General features: G+C 37.1%; 1 long non-coding RNA gene across 2 annotated transcripts in view; it reads right to left on the bottom strand.

The window, feature by feature from the left end:
* Window positions 1–599: 599 nt before the first annotated feature.
* The window catches only part of LOC136357837 (uncharacterized), a 604,229-nt gene continuing 581,543 nt past the window's right edge, over window positions 600–23,285 (bottom strand). For both annotated transcript variants that reach the window (XR_010742965.1, XR_010742966.1), the window contains exon 3: window positions 600–929. This is a non-coding gene — a long non-coding RNA (uncharacterized lncRNA). The remainder of the gene's footprint in view (window positions 930–23,285) is intronic.

Raw genomic sequence — 23,285 nt, 5'->3', positions numbered from 1 at the left:
TTATTTCCAACATTCAGCCTCAAACTAACCTAAAATATGAATTGCATATTATAGTTTAAAAATTATTGTTAAACATATTTTTAGGTTTATCTTTGGAATTATTTAAAACATTTAACCTCAAACTAACTTAGATCCTGAATTTGAATTTATTTTTCAAATCTGTCTGTAGCTCTGTGCGGTGTAAATATTTTTATTTTTAAGATGTGCGCTTTTTTTAGGAAGAGAAAAAAAATTCAGATTTATAAAAAAGGAGGGTTTTTTTAAATAGAAAAATTGTAAGCTTTGGTTTTACAAAAGAAAAAAAAAATAGTCGGCAATTTAAAATGATTCACAGTTATTCAACTCCTAAAATGTCACTGTGTAGAGGATTACTTGAATGTCTATTGCAAGGTTACTTCTTTTTCCTCTTTTTTAAACTTTTTTTTTTTTTTATCTAGTGTTGTAAACACTATTATTATTATTATTATTGCTATATAACTCCCCTGAGGCTATTATTTGTAAAGGTGAAAAGCAATTATTGTAATATATTTTTTAAACATATACAGGTGTAAGGGTGCAAATCTTGATATGCTTTACATTCTTTCAAAATTATTCTTGAAGTACTGTACAATATATTTCTTTAAGAAGGGTATTCACATTATTTGAAAAGTTAGGATATTAATATTATACCTATATAAGCAAATAAGTAACCTGATGTTAAAAAGATTATCTTGACTCGTCTGCGTCAATCGGCTATCTTTCAAAATAAGTGGCAGATAAACTGCTGCAGATTCGCTGCTTGCCATGATACTTTTTTTTTTCTGATTGTTTTTTTCTAATCACATAATGGTTTACCTGAAATTTCTAGTTGTGAGGTTAAAAAAAAAAAAAAAAAAAAAAAAAAAAAAAAAAAAAAAAAAAAAAAAAAAAAAAAAAAGAGAGAGAGAGAACTTATTGAATATAACTAACTTTTAATATAAACGTTCTCTTTTCTTTTTAAAATGCATGATAAAATAAGAGATTTCATGAGTACAGTTGTATAATCCCCACACAATTGTAGAGTTCTCTCAGGTAGTATCATTCATCCTCCTGTTTATACCATTACTACTGACAGTTGTACTTGCTCTCTCATAAAATGAAGAGTAGATGGATAGATGGACTTCTGGATAGCCTGTGTGTTAGCACTTCTCTGTGGAAAAGCAGACAAAGACTTAGCAGAGGGTTTTTTGACATGGTGCTGCTCTATGTTCTTCAGTGAAGGATTTCAGAGAGGTGAGGGTACTAAAGGGATCAAGGTGTGTTGAGAGAGGACAGAAACTTTGTTGTAGAGGGTTTATTTGCTTTTTGATTTTTTGCAGTTATAGTCTTCAGACAAAAGAGGATAGTGTGAGGAAATAGAGAAAAAATGAGAAGTGGAAAGAAAGAGGAATTCTGCTAATGAAATCAGAGTTTCTTTCTGTGAAAAGCAATAAATCTCATTTCACCTTCCAGTCCTTTCTTATCTTTTTCTTTTCTACTGAGGTCAGTGGTCAAGACTTCAAGCTAGCTTTGGAGCTTTGAGGAAGACTGAAGGAAAAGGATAAAGTAAGATAAAATCAGTCATAGAGGAACCTTTGATTATGTCTATCCAAATTAAAGGAGGAAGTGAAAAGTATAAAAAGCCATAAAAAGGCCTCTGAAATACTGAAAAGAAAAAAAAAAATCCTTCCTTGCTTCCTTCCTTCTTTCCCTCCTTCCCTCCTTCCCTACATCATCCATCTCCTACTATTATTCATTCTGAAGGGACTGTAGGCAGCCCAAGTTGGGATCATGTGGATGCATACATCTTCACAGATTGGTACAAGAAATATATCTATACCATTTACATGAAGAGCTATCCTATTTTATTTTTTCTTCCAGAATGCAAACCTTTTTTTTCAAGACTTGTGGAAATGCCTCAGGCTGAGATTTGTGGATGATACACACAGTGATAGATGTCAGAGGTCATAACCCTACTATTCATGTTGGGACTTTACTTTCTCTCTCTGTCCTTCTTGACATGATTAAGTTGAGCATGCTCAGCTGGAGAAAATGGAGCTAGAAACTAGAGCATAGCAATTACTGTTCTGTGGCCTGTGATGATAACTAACCATGCAATGGCACATGCTCTTCTTCAGATGTACCTGACTAGAATAGTTGTCATCCAGGAAAGTGAAAACATATGAGTGCTCTAGATAGGTAAGTAATTTTATTAAAATAATTTGCACATTTCTTTACTTCACAGTAGCCAGGTATTATGATATCTATATCTAGGTTTTCATTAGCATCCTCAGGGAAGTAAATATTCCTCCAACTCAGATGATTAATCTCTGCTTGTTTTCAACCTTGCTTCTGACTCTACTTTTTAATAAAAAATTCTCAGCTTAATTTTTATAAAATTGCATACTTAACACTTCGGTACCTTGCTAATAAGAAGAAATGTCTGTCTGCCCCCAGCCCTTCTATATTTGCATTTATGGGTGCTGTTTTACAGATTTTTTTTTTACTGTCGTTTCCACTGAAAGATAAGGATTTTAGCTTCAAATCTAAATTTCTGTTAAATCAGTTCCTTGCATTTTCCTAATTTAAAAAAAAATAAAAAATTGTTATGCATGTAAAATAAAGCAAAGGTATCCACACATTAACATGTCAAAAAATAAACAAAGGAAAGTGTAACTACACACTCAAAGTTGAGCACTATAGAGAACACCTTTGCATTTAACAATACAAATATCCCGTCTGAAAATTGCATACAAGGAGTCCAAATTATTCTGCGTGAATATTTTTACAAGGTCATAAGGGAAAAGAGTGCTAGATCTTATTCCTACAGGAAACAGATATATGCACAGATGTTATGTTACCTAGCAACATAGGGCCCTATCTGTTATTTACTCCATTTCTCTGATCTTACTATAGTTGATAGGGGAAATATGACATAGTTTAAGTGTACTGAGTCCTTATTCTCTGGTTCAGTAGATCAAGAAAGGAATGGAAAATGTGTAGTTGTATATTTGGTTCTGCATAAATATTATGAGAGGCTTACCTCCCTGCACATGGCAAGAACCAGTCCCTATAATTAGCAAGTATTTCACATGAGTCAAAAATGTGTTAAAAGTCTTTACAGATTACATGATTAACAAGAAAACAGAAGTCAAACAAAAATAACTTTACACCTTACAACCCCAGCTGTTTTAATTAAAGCCAGTAATTTACAAAAGGTTCTACTGAAGTGACAGCATGGGATATTAGTGTTCTTTTTTCAGTCTTACAATGAGTATGGTAGTGAATACACTTTTTAAAAAAGCTATTAATATTAGGAAACTTGTCAGAGTGTCATAACAGTCACAATTAGGAAAAAATATGCTTATATGTTTACTTTCATAGATACAGATGTGCTTCCATAGCTCTAGCATCACACAGTTTCCTTTCTAAACAAAGATCAATCACTGACCTGTAAAAAGAGAATACAAAAAGGTTGCAATCCAAAACTTTTCCAAATAAAGCCTTTTCTGTAAATTGACTAGGGTATTCTTGGTGTAGAGTTTCAGAAAATTTTAATTTCTACATGCCCATGTGCCTGCATCTGGGTGTCTTCTGGATGTGCGGGGTTTTTTCATGATGGAAAAGAGGGTCAATCTCTCTATTATTTTGGGTTTCTCAAGGATACTGATGTGGTTTTGTGGGCTTTCAGAGGATTTTGAAAGCACTCTAATCTTTGCAAACTGGAAAACTCTCCACAGGCAAATACTTCAGACTAACTGTAGAATCTGTCACTAGTGGAAAAATCCCAATGAATTTGTGTGTATGGTGTGAGTTTGGGGCGTGACCTTCCCTCGATGTGAATCTTCTGTTTAGGACCATTTTTTTTATTACTACAGCTGAATAAAATAGTTTAGAGGGTGTGTTCCTCAGATATCACTCAGACAGCATACTGACACATGTCTTTTTGGGGTCCTGACTCGCGCATATTTAATCAGCAGAAGGGTTAAAATATAATGGGGATTTTGGGCTGTTTGGGGTCTTTAATCCTTTAAAAGGCGCCATAGTAAAAGCTGATGTATTTTATGGCATAGTGTACAAGAAGTGCAGTAAACCTGATCTGAACCTGGAAATACATTATGTGGTTCAAGTGCCTGATAAAACATGGGGCTCACTGAACTCAAGGACTATGTGAGGAATAAGTCCACTCAGAACTGAAAAAGGACAACTAGCACCAAAAGGTTTGCAAAAAGTTTAATAGGAGGGCAGACGAGCTTTGCCACATTGGTAGATGATGCTGAACATCAAGAGAAAATGAGTTATTCTTGAAATCAGCAAAAGCACTGAACCACATAAATAGACAAAACTGGCTCACTACCTAATGAAAATAAAGTTACTATTTAAATTATTTATTTAAACAATTCTGCTTTTCATATTGAAAAGCAAAAATTTTGAATATTTTTTCGTAAAGAAGACACACTGCTTTTCTGTATTTGTAATCTTTTGTAGTTAAATTTTGTGCAGGTTTCTAGCTACAATCCAAAGCAAAATAATTTTGGAATGAAAATTTAAACTTTTCATTGAGAAGTCTGACACTCAGATTTTAAGGTTTAGAAATTTGATCCTCAAACTTTTTTATTTCCTCTAAATTAAATACAGCATGAATCAAAATAATTACTTAATTATTTCTGTTGTTAAGTTGGTGTTTTCTAACAGAATATTCTTAGGAATTTTATTTGCCAAGTGGAACTAGTCATGAGAAACTGAGCTTGTGGCTCTGGCAAGCTGTCTCCAGGGGACTTCTGAAAGCAGTGGTATCAGACTTCTATCACTGCTTCTCTCTTGTGAGTGCAAACCCTAAGTACTCAATAAGAAAAACAATAAAACTACTGAAAATGGCTAATATCTGCATCATGGGTCTTCATTGCCTTGCCTTTTAACAGTGATGCCTTCCCTATTCCTTATCTTTCTTTCTTGTTATAACATCTTACATCCCTCATCAGTGCAAAAAACAAGGAAGATAATTCTGCCAGGTACAGAATGCCTTTGATTCATATTAAATTGAGGAGAATGAGATCACACAGCAAATTTCCTGAACAGCTGCTGAAGTGGCATAGAGGTCCTGTGTACTTTGGAGAGTCAAGCATTGATGTAGCTGCAGTTTCACAGCTCATTTTCTGACAGGCAAGTTTTCAGATCAGGAGAAACAGTGGCAATGAGGTCTTGCTTTGCTGTAGCTCTGCAGCTCCCCCAATGCCTGCAATCAGGGCAATCTATGAGTGCAAAACCTAAGGCCAAGTGACAATGCTTTGGTTCTTCTTTCCTGCAGTGAAGTTATGCAGCCCCCTGTGAGTCCCCTGGCAGTATAGTTTTTCTTGGAACCTTTGACCTCTTTTTTTTTTATTTTATTTTTTTTATTTTAATTAGGGACAGTGTTTCGCGTGTTTTATGCAACGTGTTCCTTTTTTTAAGTGTTCCGAATTACTGCTGCAAAAATTCCTCCTGTAATATTGTCCTGCTAATTGGTAACCTAGGAGGAATTGAAAGATGCAGCTTAGCAAAAGCAATCATAATTCCCATAATCCAGGAAACAGAAAGGCAAAGAACCCAAAACAAATACATTTAAGTATCTGCAGTGGCAATTAGAGAAGATGGCAATACAAGACAAGAATGATGAATATCTGTCTCACTGTAGTAGGCCTAAATTTTCATCAGCTGTCCTACTATATTTTAATATTTTTCAGTTAAACACTTTGCTAAATCCTTACTACATTAGGAGGATTGAACCTTTCAGAAGGTCTTTTTTCTTCTAAATTATTTTGCAAAGAGGCTATTAAGTAGAGTGGACAGTTAATTAAAAATAAATAAAAATTGCATTTAGTTCTCAAGAATCATGAAATTAAAAAGAAAATAAGCTCTGGTTATTCTGCAAATTGAGAAGTATATCATTACCCTGAATTACAGTAATGTGGTCAATTCTTATGGTATGATGAATTATAATTCTATGTTTCAGATAAAGATCGGCTGGTAAACTTTTTTAAATTGTACAATTTTACTGAGCAATATCTGCCACAGTCCTGAAAATAAGATCAATATTCTTTGTGCAGTTAGTTGGTAAAAGTTGGGAGTAGATGAATCCGTGTTCAGCTCCAGCTAGTGAGGATAATATTTTGTGGATATTGGCTTCTTACTACTACTGTTACCAATATTGATTTTGGCTAACCACTACAGCCCACTGAAATCGATTCAGCTACATTCCTTGGAGTCACCTAAAACTAGAGCACTCCATTGTTGAATCAAGTCCATTGACTTGAAATAGCTTTATTTGCACTGGAATGTTAACAAGACACAGAGATAGCACTTGAATGATAACAAAGACAAATAGGGGTATTCCCCTTCCTCAAGATTCTGAATCACACACAAAAAGAGTCTGGTGAGGTTTGTGCCAGAAATAACAGGATCTGAAAGAAAATAAATCCTTTCCTCTATGTAGTTTCCTTTACACCCGAGAGAGAGAGAGAGAGAGAGAGAGAGAGAATATGTGGGTCTACATACATAGAGATTTAACTGCAGAAGTATCATCACCAGCCCTGGCTGGTGCTAGGTTTGGTGTGACTTGGTGACAGAAATGTGCTATTTTACTTGCTGTGCCTCACATCCAGAGAGTATTTTGCAGATAAAGATCTGAAACCTCCAGCGTGTAAGCATCTAGTGATTATTTGTAGACATGAAATTAGAAGTCATCAGGCATGACCACCCTATGTCCTGTATCTGTTCATTAGCACAGTTTAGATGTTGCTGCTGTTTGTGGGACTTAGCATTAGTAAGAGTAATAACTGTTAAGGAATCACTGAAAAACTTTTCCTTTAGCCTAGTTTAGCTCTTTGGACAGTCATGCCAAGAGTCGTGGTTATCTGTACTGTTTATCTATACTTTGCAAGTGAATAAAGCTGTCAGATAAGAAAGTGAGATAACCCTAAGACCTCACTCATTTGCCAGGAAGTAACCTCAAATATTTACTTAGTAATGCCATAGAGATCTGTCTCCACTAAAATTTGATCACAATAGAGTTGATACACCTCTTTATTGAAATTATATTGATTTGGACAACTAGGGTGAGTTTAGGGACCATTATTTATGCTATTTTATTTTCTTCACCTACACGTATTTGTATCATATTTTTTATTATGAATTTGCATACATCAAATGCTTGAATATGCACATGTATATATAAATATATACATAAATAAAAATGTATATGTGACATATTTAGCTATATATGCACACACAAAAGAAATCCTGGTGAGTTGCTATGTGCCCTACTAACAAATCTATTTGGTTCTGCAAATAGCAGAGTTCTTTTATTCTGCTGTGCCAAGTTCCTTCCTTTATTCACTAATCCACCTTTATCTGCGCCTTAAATCCAACAGGATGTAGAGAATATTGTATCGGAAATAATGCAGACTGCAGATTTAAAACACCAGGAAAAAACCCACAGTCCTCTTGGATAAAACCAGCCTTCCTGGACAAATGTGGTTTTTTGTTGTTTTATTTTTTTTTTTAATTGTCCCACTTGAATGCCTGTTAAATATTTTCAAGTGCTTCCTGTACTTGGTGAATCAAAACTAATTAATACTTTTGCAATGGGATCTTTAGTCATTCAGAAGTCAAAGCACAACTGCCTTCTTCTAGAGTGTACATAAAAGATGCCAAAAGATGCCCAAGAAATCTCTGATTTCTTAGGATTACTTCCACTGCAGCTTAAGGCAAAGTCTTTTTCTAAAGAGAACCTCATTAAACTGGTACAAATCTTTGTTTTAACACCAGTTCTTTCAGGCTTGAATACATTCTTCCACTCTTCTGCTCTGGCTCAGTGAATTTCTCTTTCTAGGTTCTTTAGGTTAGGTCATTACTATCATGGCACATCCATCCCCTGAGTATTAAAGTGATTAGCTGTCTTCCTGATCTGCACTAGTTTGTGTCTCTTACTGTGTCCTGAGATGTTCAGTGGCAGTAAAGGGAATGGGATCTCAAAACCAAAATTGTCCTCAGAGTAGGGATCAAGTCTATAAGATATCACTGGGCTACAAAAATGTTAAACAAGACTCCAAGTAATTTTAATTTCTAGAATGATACCATTGAGATGTGGTATTCTGCCTGTTTCTTGCAAGTGATAAAATGAAATTAACTTGTTTATTGATAACAAATTATTTTGATCACATCTGATGGGATAATGTTGTTTAGCTTTGCTTTTTGCATATTTATTTTAATCAGAGACATAAAAGTTACTTCACATCTGTTATCAAACTGAGAGGAATACACACTTCTATGCAGATAAACAGGATTCCTATCCTACTAGTAAGGATATTTCGTTGTTACTTACATCTGTAATATTCCCAGGCAATATTAATACTAAAAAGTAATTTTAAAATACTTTCCTTTTATGCACTTTAGTTTTTAAAAAACAATTACATTCTTTTTAAATAATAATAATAATAATATTTTAAATAATATTTTTCCTAGACAGTGAATACAGTGGATTTATATCTGTGCAAAAACCCAAAAAACATCTAGTTCTTTCTAGTGTTATCCCCCTATTTAATCTAATTCTTGACTTAAAGGCACAGCATAAGCTATATGTCAGTTTCTTTATATATGGGTGAGCAACACAATGCTTCATGTGTTTGAAATCTTATTGGGTTAATGTTACTGTCCCAAACTTACTTTTTTTTTTTTTTTTTAATACATTGCTGTTGTTTTCGTTTTCCTTCGCTCCTTTCCTCCTGTCTTCTCTCCTCTCTGGCTTTCTCTCTCTTTCACACACCTACTAACTTCCTCTCCTTAACAGACAGAAGGTCACAGGAAAAGCGACAAATAAAACTCCCACCAAGTCGAAGTCTGCACCCTGTGACTTGTTTTTTTAGTTTATTTTTCATATTAATTTTTGGTTCATTATTTATACTATCAATATTTTTTTAGCAATCAATTATGCCAAATGCTTAAGAAGAAGGTTCTTAAATGCAGTAAAAAATATTCAATAGGCAGATTTTAGCACTTTATGAAACACATACATGAAGGTCAAATCCTATTGTACATTTCTGTCAGAAAAGTGTTATTTTAACATTATTCTGACTTTAATTTTCAAACTTCTGCCTGAATTGAAGATGGCATCCCCATGCCAAAAATATCCTACAAGCCTTTCTTCACATTGGTCAGAAATTAAAAGAAAAAAATAACCAAACAAAATCCAATACCCCCAAGACCTCATATAGCTCTGTATTAGTTTGACTCTGCAAAATACTGAACATCTCTATTTTCCAAGAATTCTCTGGGAATTGTGAATACTTTTTGTCTTTTGGGATCAGCTTTCATATTAATTATGCTACAAAACCAACCTTACCAGACCCAAAAGAAAACCTCAGACCAAACCCAGAAACAAATACCAAAAATCCAGACAAAGATGTTTAAAGTTTTGTAAAAAGTTGGAAGAAATTACAGTGTTGTTTTAACTACTTACAGAACCTGTGTTTGTAAAAGGGTGTTTGGGATATAAAATCTGTAGTTGTGTATGTTTATAGATGCACAATGGATAGATACAATTACCAGGTTTAAACTCTATCAGTAGCACATCTATACTTTTTTTTTTTTTTTTTTTTTTTTTTTTTTATCAGAAGAACTTGTTCAGAGATTTCCTAGGGCTACCTAAGTGCTTTGCAAATAAAATAAATATTATTGCCCTGAACTACATGCAAAGATCAAATTCACTTTCTAAATGTCAATGAAATAAACATCACATATCTACTGATTTAATGACTAAGTCTTTGAGCATGCATGAATAAATTATATAAATTCTTAGCTCTTTTTCAAGTTTTCTCTGACTTCCAGGTAAACTTGTATGTTTGTTCTTTGGTTTCATTCTAACATGTGCAAATGTCAAATCTTGGAGAAAGGGCACTTGACTGTAGTGGTGTGTTTTTAGTTTTTTTAGTTTAATGTATGTATTCATGGTTTGTTCTCACATTGTTATTTGTAGATTAATGGTTTGTTCCATGTATACCCCTAAGTTTTTTCCCCCTATGGTTCCCCCAAGTTACAGTTTTATGTCAATCATTGCATTATGTAACCCCCAGTCCTGTTTATCACATTGAGGGCTCACCCTGGGTCTAGAAAGTTCCTGTGAGGTCATCGAGTGATTGGATGGATCCCAGCTGTTCCCTCCTTCCCCTCCCAGGATGGTTCCCTTGTTTATCCTTCATATGCAGAGCCACTCCCTAACTATCTCTGACTGGTCCTATGCTCTACCCTTCCCCTTGCTCCTCCCCTGTTCCTAAGCTGTTGGACTGGGGCAGTCTGTGCTCTGCCAAGGCAGACTCCCTGGAGGTGAGGTTGTCCCTCATGGGGCACTAATAAACTCCAGTGGTTGTACCCTTGTCAGAGTCCTCCTTTTCTTCCTTTGTCGCTGTTCATGCTGTGTGGGACAAAGGACCTACAGGATCAGCAAAGTGTGCCAGCACACGGAGCTGTACCTTCCCTGCGGGCAATGTCAGGGCTGACCGAGGCAAGGCGGGAAGACACCCTGCTTCTGCACGACAATAAAAAATATTCATTTTAATGGTCTATTTTCTAGAAAATTCACATTAGTGTTGGAGTTAACCGTAGCTATGATGATATGAAAAATCTTGAGTAGTGGGCCCCTGGGAATCTCATGAGACAATGTGCAAGGTGCTGCACCTGGATTGGGGCAAACCCTGGCATCAACACAGGCTGGCATGAACAGATGGAAAGCAGACCTGCCCAGAAGGGCTTGTGGGTGCAGGTGGGTGAGAGGCTGGACATGACCCAGCCATGGGCACTCCCAGCCCAGAGAGCCAAATGTGTCCTGGGCTGCATCCAAAGCCCCGTGGGCAGCAGGGCCAGAGAGGGGATTTTGCCCCTCTGCTCTGCCCTGGTGAGACCCCACCTGCAGGGCTGGATCCTGCTGTGGGGTTCCCAACAGAACAAAAAGAAAAAAAATCTCTTATGAGAAAATGTTGAAGAAGTTATTCAGTCTGGACAACAAAAGCCTCTGGAGTGACTTTATTGGGGCCTTTTAGTACAACAGAGAGGGCTGACAAGAAAGCTGGAGAAGCACTTTTAACAATGACGTGTAATGATAAGATTTTACAAGAGGTAATGACTTTCAGCTGAAAAAGGGTAAATTCTGATTAGATGTTAGTAAGAAGTTCTTTACTGGGAGGGTGTTAAAGCACTGAAACAGATTGTCTGGAGAAGCTGTGATTGTCTGGAAGCGTTCAAGCCTGGTTGGATGAAGCCCTTGAGCAATCAGTCTAGTTGAATATGTCCCTCTCCAGGGTAGGGAGCTGACAATCTCCACAAGATCACTAGCTGATCTTTAAGGGCCCTTCCAACCCAACCCCTTCTGTGAGTCTATGATCTTACATGTTTTTTAATAAATCATAATTTTCAGGTTTCTTACACCTTTATCAAACCAAAACTCTTGGTCTGTTTTTTTTTTATCAATATGTTGGAGTGGATATTTGGAAAATAAAGACACACTATAAAAAAAGAAGTCAAGACTTTCTGGTCTGCTGAAGAAAAATTTGAAACTTGTCCAGGAGGTCTTCCTGAGTGATGTTTTGCCTTTTAGCTTCTTTGTGAAACCTTGAGAGCTTCTAAGCCATAACAGAATCCCCTTATATCTACTGAGCTAGGTGGTAATAGCTAAATGATAGTTTTGTATTACATGCAGACTGGACAGAGAGACCATAATAAACATTGTACTATACTGGATAAATTGTCCATCTAACTTTATATCCTTTTCCTCACAGTGACCAATATTAATTAAGGTGTTTTTTTGCAGCAGCACGGAGGTGTAGCTTGACAGCTTAAAGGAACAATTGAAAGATGGGCCTATTTTTTGTGCCCTGTCCTTTGTGTGATTTTTTGTTTCTGCTGCTGCTGCTTAAGCAGATTACACATTGGATGTTTCTATGCGAGTTTACTAAAAGGTTGACATTTTAATGTTTTATCTATTTATTAATCATTTTTTAATTAAGAAAAAGGACACATTCATCTCTTAAGCAGCAGCTGGAATCTCCTAGCAACAGCAATGTCATTAAGATGCAATTTCTTTTTCTAATCGTTATTCTTTTTTTATAAGAATAATGATTAAAATATCATTAAATATTTTAAATATCCTTGACTCTTTAGAGTGAATTTGAACACTATTTTGTCATAAGATTGGGATCTTAAAAAAGATTGATTTCTTTGGTGTCAACAAGATTATGCTATTTTATAAAATACATAATATTTTAAATGTTTGTAATAAATAGTGTATGGAAGAAAGTACTCCTAAAGATTCACAGAAAATCATAAAATCAATGAGTTTTGTAATAATCAGGAAAACTGCTTCACAAGCATAATTTTAATGAATCAGGATTTAGAACAATAAAGCTACTGATACACATAATGTATTTGATAAAATCCAACATTTATAACAGTCATCAACACAGCACTCTTTTGTTTCACCCTTCATTTCTCTCTGATGTGTTGGTAGAGCTGTAAAAGAGAAAATAAGTGAATAGGCCTCTGCAATACTGAAAGGAAAGAAATACAGTGTAATAATCCTTTTGTATATTTATCCTTTCGAAGAAAATTTTCAAGATACAATATAATTACTTGTTTATTCTACTTCAGAAAATATTTCCTATTTTTAAATTGAATAACTTTCTACATCTAGATGATAACTTGCTGTTCAACTGTTTTTGAAATATAGTAACTAGTGAAAATATTTCAATGTTCTTTTTGTTCAAAAAACAACTGAAAACCCCTGGACTTTACAAAAAATATAGTAATTAAAATATGTTTATATTTTTTCCAATAAAATATTATTTTTTAAAAACATCCTCCTTATTTCAGTGAATGTCTTGAATGACATTAGACACATCTAGATATAGTCATCTAAAAGGAAGCTAGTTTTAGTGTAAATTGATGTGAACAGTTAAGGGTCTTTGAAATAAAGTGTCACAAATAATGTTTTCCCTGAATAATTTATTCTACTTGTTCTGAACATATTTCAGTTCAACCTGAATGGTTAATTTCTCTCCACTGACTGTAAAGATGCTTTGGTGGATACATCAGACAGAATGCCAAAAGCTAAAGTTATCGCCAGACTGCTGAAGTGTTCTATCTTAGATTTACTTCAGTTTGACTGTTAAAAGCTAAGTTTAAAAACAGCACGATATTTTATTTAAATTATTTAAATATGTGATTATACAAAAATATTTTACAATCTCTCCCCACTTTTCTTCTGAAAAAAGAGGGTAGAAACAATAGTAACCAAGAAAATAAAAGGTTTAATCCTTTTTTTTTCAAGCTTCATTTTTTTTCATTTCCTGTCAATGAGCTAAAGAGAAATAAACCAATTGTTCAAAGAAATGTATGTCTACATTAGATCTCATTAGATTTTCAGAAACCCACCAAACGAAGGAGCTGTTAGTCTGAGTCCTCAGACAAAAAAGCCTTATATCCTCTTCTCTTTTTCACTTTGCTTTGGTTTTGCTTTACCTTTACTTGACCTTCCATGGCTAGAATGAAAGTACACAAGTTATTGAGTCAGTCCTCAATAACTTGAACTTTCATGATGAGTGTCACGGGGAAGGAAAATGAAGAAGATTTTCCAGGGAGAAGGAAAGTGGGTCTTTCAGCACAGACCCTGTGTGACCTCCTGCAGGTATTTCCTAATTGTGACACTGCAGTCCTTTAGCAGGATATTCCACATCCATAGAGAGGGCAGCGCTACCACATTTTAGTGATGCTACTCACAATCAGATGCTATAAAAATAAAAAGTGGGGTTTTATTTTGTTGCTGGAAGGGTATGCTCTGACTACGGGATGTCTGTTCTGCCTTCACAGAAAGTTTAGACCTCTTAATTTCTCTTGGAACTAATATAATTTTGTAAATGTTCCTCAGATGTCTGGGGCATGAACCACTCATGTGGGCAGCAGAGCAGGTTCATGATGCCTGCCGACTTCACCAAGCCTCACTGATATGGTTCTGCAGTGCAAATTCTGCACCTTGTGCACCAAGGATCTGTCTGAGAGCCAAGCATGGTCACATGCATCCTACAGGACCATATTATATAGATTAGGGGCTTTTTCCCCCAGTTATAAATTCTGGAACTCTATGGTGCAAATAAATATTCACGAGAATGAAGTAAAATTGAACATTATTTCAATCATGTGGTAAATTATCCTGATTTTCCTCAGTCTCTCAAACAGAGAACATGCTAGAAAAGTCCTTGTATATCCGAGTAAGCAAGGAACTTCCATCTAAGGGAGAGAGTGCAAGCCTACTTAATAGACAGGGGCCCAATTCTTACTGCAAGTATTGCAAGCAAATATGAAGTAAGCTATTTTTAAGTAACTTCTGCTGAATTTTAAGTATCTATCTAGCTTATGGAGAGAGTATTTATGTTGCTTAAATAAAAGTCTTGCTGACAAAGCAGTGACCTATTACACCCATGAAACTGAAAAAAGATTGAAAAGAGCATGTTTTGTATTTGTTTGCCTGGAATCTGAACATAAGCATAACTATTTGTGAGATACTTCATTTTGTGATGTCACTAATGACATAACCAGCAACAAAACAACAAAGTCTGAGCACTTGGACACAGGTACATAATCTGTACATTTAAATGTAATCTGTAACTGCAAGAGATAAAAGGAGATTTCTGTGATGTAACTGTGCGAACAGGGTACAATAAAATTAATGTATAAGGCATAAACTGAAGAATAGGAATAGCAGTTTTTGAAAAGGCAGGAAACATGACTGGCAAAATGAAAATTTTTGTTCCTGGAAATAACAAAATCTGTATTGGAAACAGATGACAATCACTCTTTCTTTTGGGGAGCTTGTGAGTATCATAAAAAATACAATGGACATATCAATAAAGAAAGATAGATGGCTCTTTGGTTTTCTGTGGGCTAAATCCTAGACCTCGGTATGTATTCATCCCCTTTAGTTACATGGATCATTCCTCGGCCACCTCAGCAGCAATGCTGACTTGATCCTCTCATCAACTCAGGAAAGACAGAACTTTTTGTGGCCTGCAATATGAACTGAATCAATAAAAATGATCATGGTTAAAAAAAAATACTCAAGAAGTTAAAATTAGTGCCTGGAATTTAATGAAGGCAGTAAGGGATATCTCAGATCAGCTTTGGCCATGGAGAAAAGAAAAAAACAACAATATTGTGACACACCCTTGCAATGTTCTAGCTTTACATCAGAGTAATGCATTTGAAATAATTTGGGAGGCTGTGATGTAAAATCGAGCAGTGCAATGATTAATCAGGTCACCAGCCTCTTCTCCCTTATGTCTCTAAAACATTATTTAATTAAAACTAAAATGTCATGTGGGATTGTTCCCAGGGTATGGTTTCTAGGCATTGCATAAATAGGTAGAAGGTATTATTCTATTGTTAATAATGTTTCATCTATTCAGTCTTTCTCCAGTCTGCTGATGCACAGCAATTCTCCTTTTAATATGCAGACATCACTACATGCTGACTTAATAGATAGTTGCAGAAAAGTTTTCAGAAACTTTCTATCAGAAAATTCCAATTCAAATTAATTGAAGGAAAAGAAGAATGGTTCCAATAAAATATGATTATGGAAGGCCATGAAAGATAAAAATATTCTGATTTCTGATATTCCATTCTGATGGGATGGACATGTTCTTTTTATTTTAGAAGAAACACAACAGATATAAAAAAAAAATACTCCCACCAGAACAAACCTTCTCATCTTTTAATCAAACCAAATGGTTTATTTCAGGTTTTTGTTTTGAACCACACTGAAAGGTATTGCTTTAGTTTGCATCTTTACCTGGGCTGGTTGCTTTTGTTTTTATTTTGTTTTATGGCACAATAAAGGAATTAATGTTTCCTGAAAACAAAACCACTTCTCCAGAATTCTATGATTAAACAGTATTTTTAATTTTTTTTCAGGATGTTTTTTTGATGAGAGGAAGTTTGTATTTCACATGATTTAGCATTCGGCTCTGAAATCCTTAAATTTTGAAGTCCGAAGTCTAAGTCAGGGAAAGTCTGAGGAATGAAAAAAAAATCTGTTTCCCAAGTTAAAATAATTGCATTACAGGGAATTACGATGTGAACTAATAAGAAAACCAAGGCTTGGTATTACTGTCACACCACGTAACTACATCAGGCCTCTAGAAAGAAAATGACTGGCATATGAAACCTTTGATGCATAAAATCAGGTCTGAGAGAGAAGGAGAAAGATACAGGAAGCCTTTAGTTTAGTTTTGGTTTGGTTTTTTGAGTATTTTTTCTTTTCTATTAATCAGTAGTTCTGCATCTGCGAAATACTGGAGTAGAAGGCAGGGCTGGGCCTTCTGAGACTTGGGTCTATTTCTAGTGCTATCAACGGCTTGACATGTGACCTTCCCAAGGTCAGTGCTTCTGTTTTCCAATCTGCTGAGCAAATAAAATTATATTGTGTTCCCCTGTAAAAGCCACTGAGATGGGCTGACAAAAAGAGAAAGAACTGGGTATTACTCTTACATAAGATTTGACCCTTTTTGGTTATACCCCTGAGTAATGATGGCAATTACTTCAATCACCATGTTTGTTCATCACAGATTTTAGGGATTTTTGGGCTACCATTTATAATACCTTCTTCTTTCTGAAACTAATAAACTGAGGCATGGAAAAGGGAAATGAATTGCAGAGTCATGTCAGTGAACTATTGGTGGAGGCAAATCTTTGCCTCAGTTCTGCATTCTGAGAAGCATTTTTCTCTTCATTATTAAACAATGGAAATAAGTTATAGTTAGAGAGCACAGACATAAGCTCTTATTTACTTTTTTCCATTTATATGATCCTTATGGTGCTCTGAGACTGTGCTATGAAAATGGATAAGAAAATAATTAATTATTGAAAACACATTATAGATATATTATTCAAGCTGATGTTATTCAGTGAGATTACTTGTGTAAGCAATAGATTGAAAGTCTGGACAGTTTTTCTTTTTTTGGTTGATAAATACTTTTTAGTGCCTTGTGTATATCTAAGTGACATTGATTTTTTTTGTCTCATGTCTCATCACTAAAGTTTTTATAGTATGATGAAAGTAATTTTCAACTAACTTTAAATTGTGTGATGAGTGTTACTAAACTACCTCAGTCACTTGAATATGTTGCAAAGTAACCAACTGTTTCAACCTTTTGCTTGTGTTCAGTCAGATATGGGACACTTTTTTGGGAAAGAATGAAATAGGCAAGCAATCAAAACCACAAAAAGGTCATATAGCAAGAAGTGCAGTACTATATTGTCTATTGGTCACACTACATGGAAGTCATGTCTTGCAGGATGTTGAGAATCGTTGTAACAAGGTACTTAAAATGATAATGCTGGAATCTTAAGAAAAAAAATTACTGAGATTAGACTGTGGTGCAAATGTTATCACTTCTTATTAAAGGCTGCAATGTTATACTAGTACATTTCCTGTTATAGCTGACTAAAAGAACAAATATTTCTCACAGCTCCAGTTAATTTCACTGTAATGTTTTTCCCCAGCCTAAATGTATGTCTTTTATCACAAAGCAAAAAACACAATCCTGTGTACTTCAGTGCTGCAGTGCCAAATGCTGCACTGCCAAACTTAGGAAAATAAAGCCTGGAGTGAAATCCTGGTCCTCAAGTCAGGCAATGAACCATCTCACGTATTGCTCTGGGAAAGGCAGAAACTAGGCCTTCATGTCAGGACTGAGAGCATGGAAGATGCATCTGGGAGGACATTTCAAGTGAAATGCTGCAGTGAAATCTCAGTTCACGTTCTGGGGTCAGGGCTGCAGCAAAACCATCTCTCTCCATCTGGGCTCCTCAACTTGAAATTCTCCACTGAAAGCAGACAACCCACTTCTGTTGTGTCAAAGTTTTAAAATGTGTGTATGAGGCTCTGTGTGTGTGTATGTGTGAGAGTGAGTTTTGAGATGAGAGGAATAAAAGGAGGTGGGTGACTCAGCTCAGCTCCCTATCTCTCTCCTTCTAACCAACAACACGGGGCAGAATATACTTTCCCAGAGAAGACACAGGGTCAAATCACTACTATAAGTTGGAAAGGAATTAATTCTGTCCCTATAGTAACCCTTACATTTGAACAAAAGGTCACTCCAGAAGACCATAGGCTGCAGGAAAATAAAGAGTAAAAGAAAAATTAAAGAAACAGAGAAAGATAAAACATAAAAGTCTGTCTGAATCGACTCCTTTACCAAACACCTATTCTGGATAGTCTCACCAATAAGAACAGTAGCTGTGTGGCTTGGTCCTGTCCTAAGAACTGCTCAGGTGCTTTAGTGACTTAAATGCAAGCAATCATAGTAGAAACTGGGTCAGAGACTCAGATCAATATATATAGTTTAAATAAGAAATTCTGGTCAGGACCTTGGCCTGGCCTGCTGGCGAAGTACACCTTTTTCTTCCGCATCATCAGGATTTCAAAGTGAAATGACTACACAGGTTTTATGGCAGACTACACACAAAATGGATGCAAAATCTGTCCATCTTTCTGACTCCTATTTCCTTTTCTGACACCTGAGGTTTAACCTTTTAAGATTAACCCCATGACCTATTCAGCCACTGCTTCCAACACAAAATTACTTCAAGGTCTCATGACAATGTATACTGGAGAAGAATGTCAATGGGTTTTGCTTCCAGCTCCATAATCTAAACATCTGATATTAGGTCAAGCTCAGTCTCACATGAAAGCACAAAACAAGCAAGTCCTCCCAGAGCTGTGCACACCCTGGCAAGTGCTGTAACTCATGTTCCCCTACTGCCTTTCCATGGTCCAAGGGATCTCAAAATTATTTTTTTTTTATAAGTAGAACAGCTGCAGCAAGAGAGTTGGTAGCCCGGTGGTTGAGGGTATGAGCCAAGAAAGAAAAACATGTGGGCTGCCTCTTACATTGCAAAAGATAGAGAATTTTTTATTTTCTCATCATGAGCCAGTCTCCTACTCACTAGATAGAAGTAGGCAAACCACTCATTTCTCTAACTTTCTTTTCTTTATTTATTTATTTAATTTTTTTTTTTTTTTTTTAGTCATCATCATCATCTGCCGCTGCATCATTTTGCAAAGCTCCTTCTGGTGAACATATCACAGGGAGATTAAAAGAAAAACAAAGGAGAAAATTATCTAGGTTTGGGAATCTTGTCAGGTCTAATTGCAGTTTAGATAGAAATCCAGTAGCTATATGTGAAGACTGGCCTGTGAAATATAATGAGATAGAAAATTTTGCAAGGAGATCCTGATATTAGCTTAGACCCTTCTACACTTAGTTAGAACTTGTTTATCTGAGCTGGTTTAAGGTAACTGTATACACTGGGAAGCATAGTTCCAGCAAGAGCTGCAACATGTGGAGGCATCTATGTTAACTACCAGCCTGTGTTAAATTCCATAGTCAAAGCCTGGACAAAGACATAATTTCAAATTTCAAATCCAACAATGATCCTATAACTCTTTTATTTGCCGGTCTATCATGATGTGTAGTGTACACACACAGCTGTCTATATGCATTTGTATATATGTATGTGCATGTGCATATCCACACACAACATCATGTCTCCAGTGTAGGATGTCTTTGCATCTCCATAGAAATAATGAAGCCAATTTTACAGTACACGACACAAACACTGAAATCAGGATATCTACCGTAATAATTGCTTTCTTCTCTAGAATCTTTGCAGATGGTCTGAGTTCTGCTCTGCAAGTTCTAGTGTTAGATGAAGTAACTAGCTTTTTAAAATGTTCCAAAGTAGCACAAATACACCCTTACCCAGTGTTACTTACATAGCCATGGCAACAGGGAGATGGGAGATTACTAATTGGGAAAATGAAGAAGTATCCCACTACCTTTTCCTATTTCAAGTAATTTTCCATATTATAAGTAAACCCATTTCATTTGGCTTGTGTGTGGTTAAATATGGACTTTATACTCAGAGGAAAGGTATAAGTAGGCTGCTCATTGTTTTAGGCTTCTAGAATTTGCAGACAGAAACATGAGGTAGAAGATTACAGTCAAGGACAATACACTTGTATGCTCTTTCCCTTATCTGATCTTCTGGATAACATAGAGGGGATTATGTGAGTTTTGTTTATACAACCTGTGTATGGATTGCAAATGGGATGCATATATATTGAATTTAAAGACCCAGATTAATTGTCACTTCAACACTGTATGGTCTCTCACTTTACCACACTCTCTAAGTGACAGAGATTTCAGCTCCCAGATAACTTGACCCAGGAATAGATATTTCCTTAAAACTCTTAAAGGCAGGCCTCTTATCCTAAGACACATGTTTCCAAACTTAATTCAATAAGTTGAAAAAAACCTAGACATTTAGGATTATGGCCCTGAGTAATGACAGATTAATTTTCTGGATCTTTCTGTGTAGCTTGGCTCCTAGAATAAAAAACTGCAAATATCAAATCTAAAATGGACGGTGCCTTTTTTGTTCCTCTCTGAATTGTCTCCTAGATGTTGACTTTTGCATAGCAGATGCTCTCTCAGTGTATAGATTTTGTATATAAGACATCAATCTCGAAAGTATACAGTTGAAAACACAGTATCTTCCTTGGATAAATACTGCTTTGGAACTTACATAGCATCCATAAACACTTCTATTTCTTCTGGCATATTTTTTTACTTTTTAGGTTTTAACCACTTTAGAACCATCCCCAGATGGCTTCCGCTGGTTCCTAACTCTCAGTAGATCCCTTGTAAGGAGCAGGCAATCTGTCCTTCATGCTTCAACAACAGGCCATTGTCTCCTTCCACTTATTCAAGTCATATTTATTTATTTAATATCTCGTTAATGTTCAGGTCCTCTGGTTGCATTTTGATTGTTTTTACGGTGCCTGAACAATTTTAATAACATGGACGTAAAGATGCTTGGAAGCTTTATTCTAAGGCAAGAGGAGAACAAGTCCTCCTGCCCCACATCTCAGAGAGTCTTCACCAGGCTCCACATTTTCAGTCTTTCCTCTGCAAAGACTCTGTTCACAGTGATCTTGTCACTGTTGCTGACACCAAGTACTGTGTCCTTGACCCCCACCCTGACCCTTTTCCCTTTCTCTGACTGTCCTGCTTCTCTCAATGGATTGTCCTAGGGCTTCCTTGCCTCCAGGTCCCCCTGCGCTTTAAGGCTGCAATTTTTGATCCATGGAAGGGTTCCAGACAGCTTTGCACTCCCACCCTTCTACCCTGACATCAGTGAGAGAGAGATAAAGTCAAAGAATCCATCAGGAAAAATGAATTAATGTGCCCCAATGTGGCGCCAAGTTTCCTTTCCTCTTTTTCTTTTTCTAGTGAAAACACTGATATATTTCTTGTGGTGGTTTCTGTCTCAGTGGCATTTTATCTCTTGTAGCCCATTTGTAATTTATTGGATAAGCTTTTTCAGGGTCAGGATTTCTCTCTTTCTGTCTGTTTTGTTTCCTACTCCTGTCCCATTTCCTATCCAGTTTCCCCCTCCGTCCCTGGTCCCTGGCCACCAGAACAAACCAAAAGACCAATTATTCATCCTGGGGACTTGAAATGGCCACGGTAAGTGTTGTAACTTGTCTATGGTCTAATTACATTAATTTGATAAGATCATCATCGGCAGGATGTCTGATTTATTTGCAAGCAGTCGCCAGGGAGAAGCTTTGACCACATTAACATGTCGCCGGGACCAGGGGGTGCAGGCTCCATATGGCTCTCTGGATTTTCCTATAAATAGCCCTCCTCCAGCCCACTCCCGCGGTTACATCCCCCCCTACCAGTATGCCGCAAAGTTCACCAGCGGCGCCGGACTCGAGAGGCACAGCCCCGGGCTTCAGGAGGCACCAGGAGGCTGGGCTGCCTCTCCCCGCTTCGCGCCTCCTCCCCCTCCTCCTCCTCCTCCTCCTCCCGTCCTTCTCCCCCCCACCCCTCCTCCTCTTCTTCTTCCTCCTCCTTCTCCTCTTCCTCCTCCTCCTCCTCCTCTTCCTCCTCCTCCTTCTCAGAACGAGGCGGGGGAAACGCGGGTTTTCACTTGCACCACCAGAGGTGCAACTGGTCCTTTGCTCGTAGGCATCTGAAACACGTCCAAATGATGCAGAAACTTTTGTATGCTTGGCTCTTGTCTTTAAGGCCAGGCACCGATTTTTCCACTGTGTAATCTCTTTTGTCAGAAGGATGGGAGCTGGAAAAGGGCAGCGCGGGGGGCGGGGGGGGGGGGGGGGAAGGAGCGAGAAGGAGGGTGTCGAGGGAAGCAGGCGTTTTATTTCTACAGAGAGTATATAAGGAGCATCCCTAGAGAAATATATATGCGTGGACATACACCCATCTCTGGATTTTTATACAGAGATAAGAATAACCGCCAATTTCTGCTCTCCTTAAGGGAGACATTCTACACTCTCTGGGAACAGGTAGCGTGAACTGCTAACAGTGCAGCAATCCCCTCCCCCCTACCTACCCTCTTCTCTGTGATCATCTAAATTATGAAAAATAGTACACTAATCCACGATTCGACATTGCATAGAGAACACCAGCAAGAGACAAAATCCAGCATAAAACACACCAGACTGCAGGGGAGGAAGAAATGCATTTAAAGCAACGATAAAAATGGCGTGCAGAATAATTACCTCAAATTGCTATTCGCTTGACACCCTGACACTAATTCTGTTCAAATCATTGGGAAATACAATAAGGCAAACGAGCCTTCCTCTCCTTCTTGTGCAGGTGTGAGTGTGTGAATGGGGGCAATAAGGAACCGATCGGGAGGACGGGAATGCTAAACTTTCCATTTTAAAAGAAAATAAATAGATTAAATAATCCATTTAGGAAAACGCATCTAAATAGATCTACAGCTTTTAATGCCAGCGTTTTAACGCTTGCCCTGTACGTGGATTGATTTTTTTTTTTCTTCTCCAGCATTCCCTCAGCAGATGGATTTTTGCCACTGCAGCTCAGCAGAGGGTGTCAGATCTTTCAGTGTGCACCAGGTTGAAACGAGCAGAGCCTCTTAGCAACTCTCCCTCTGCGTGCATGTGAGTGTGTGCGAGCGTGCGGCTCGGCAGCAGCGGAAGAAAAAGGAAAGAAGAGCGAGCGAGGGAGCGAGCGAGGGAGCGCGGAGGGGAGGCAGCGCGGCCGGCAGGGCGAGGCGAGGCGCGGCGCGGGCGGACGGGCGGGCGGGCGGACGGCCCGGGCCCCTGGGCAGGCTCCGGCCGCCGGCGGGCATGGGCAGCCGCGCACCGCAGC

Source organism: Sylvia atricapilla, chromosome 2 (assembly GCF_009819655.1).
Source record: "Sylvia atricapilla isolate bSylAtr1 chromosome 2, bSylAtr1.pri, whole genome shotgun sequence".
Classification (NCBI taxonomy): domain Eukaryota; kingdom Metazoa; phylum Chordata; class Aves; order Passeriformes; family Sylviidae; genus Sylvia; species Sylvia atricapilla.
This window is presented reverse-complemented; position numbering and strand designations above follow the sequence as displayed.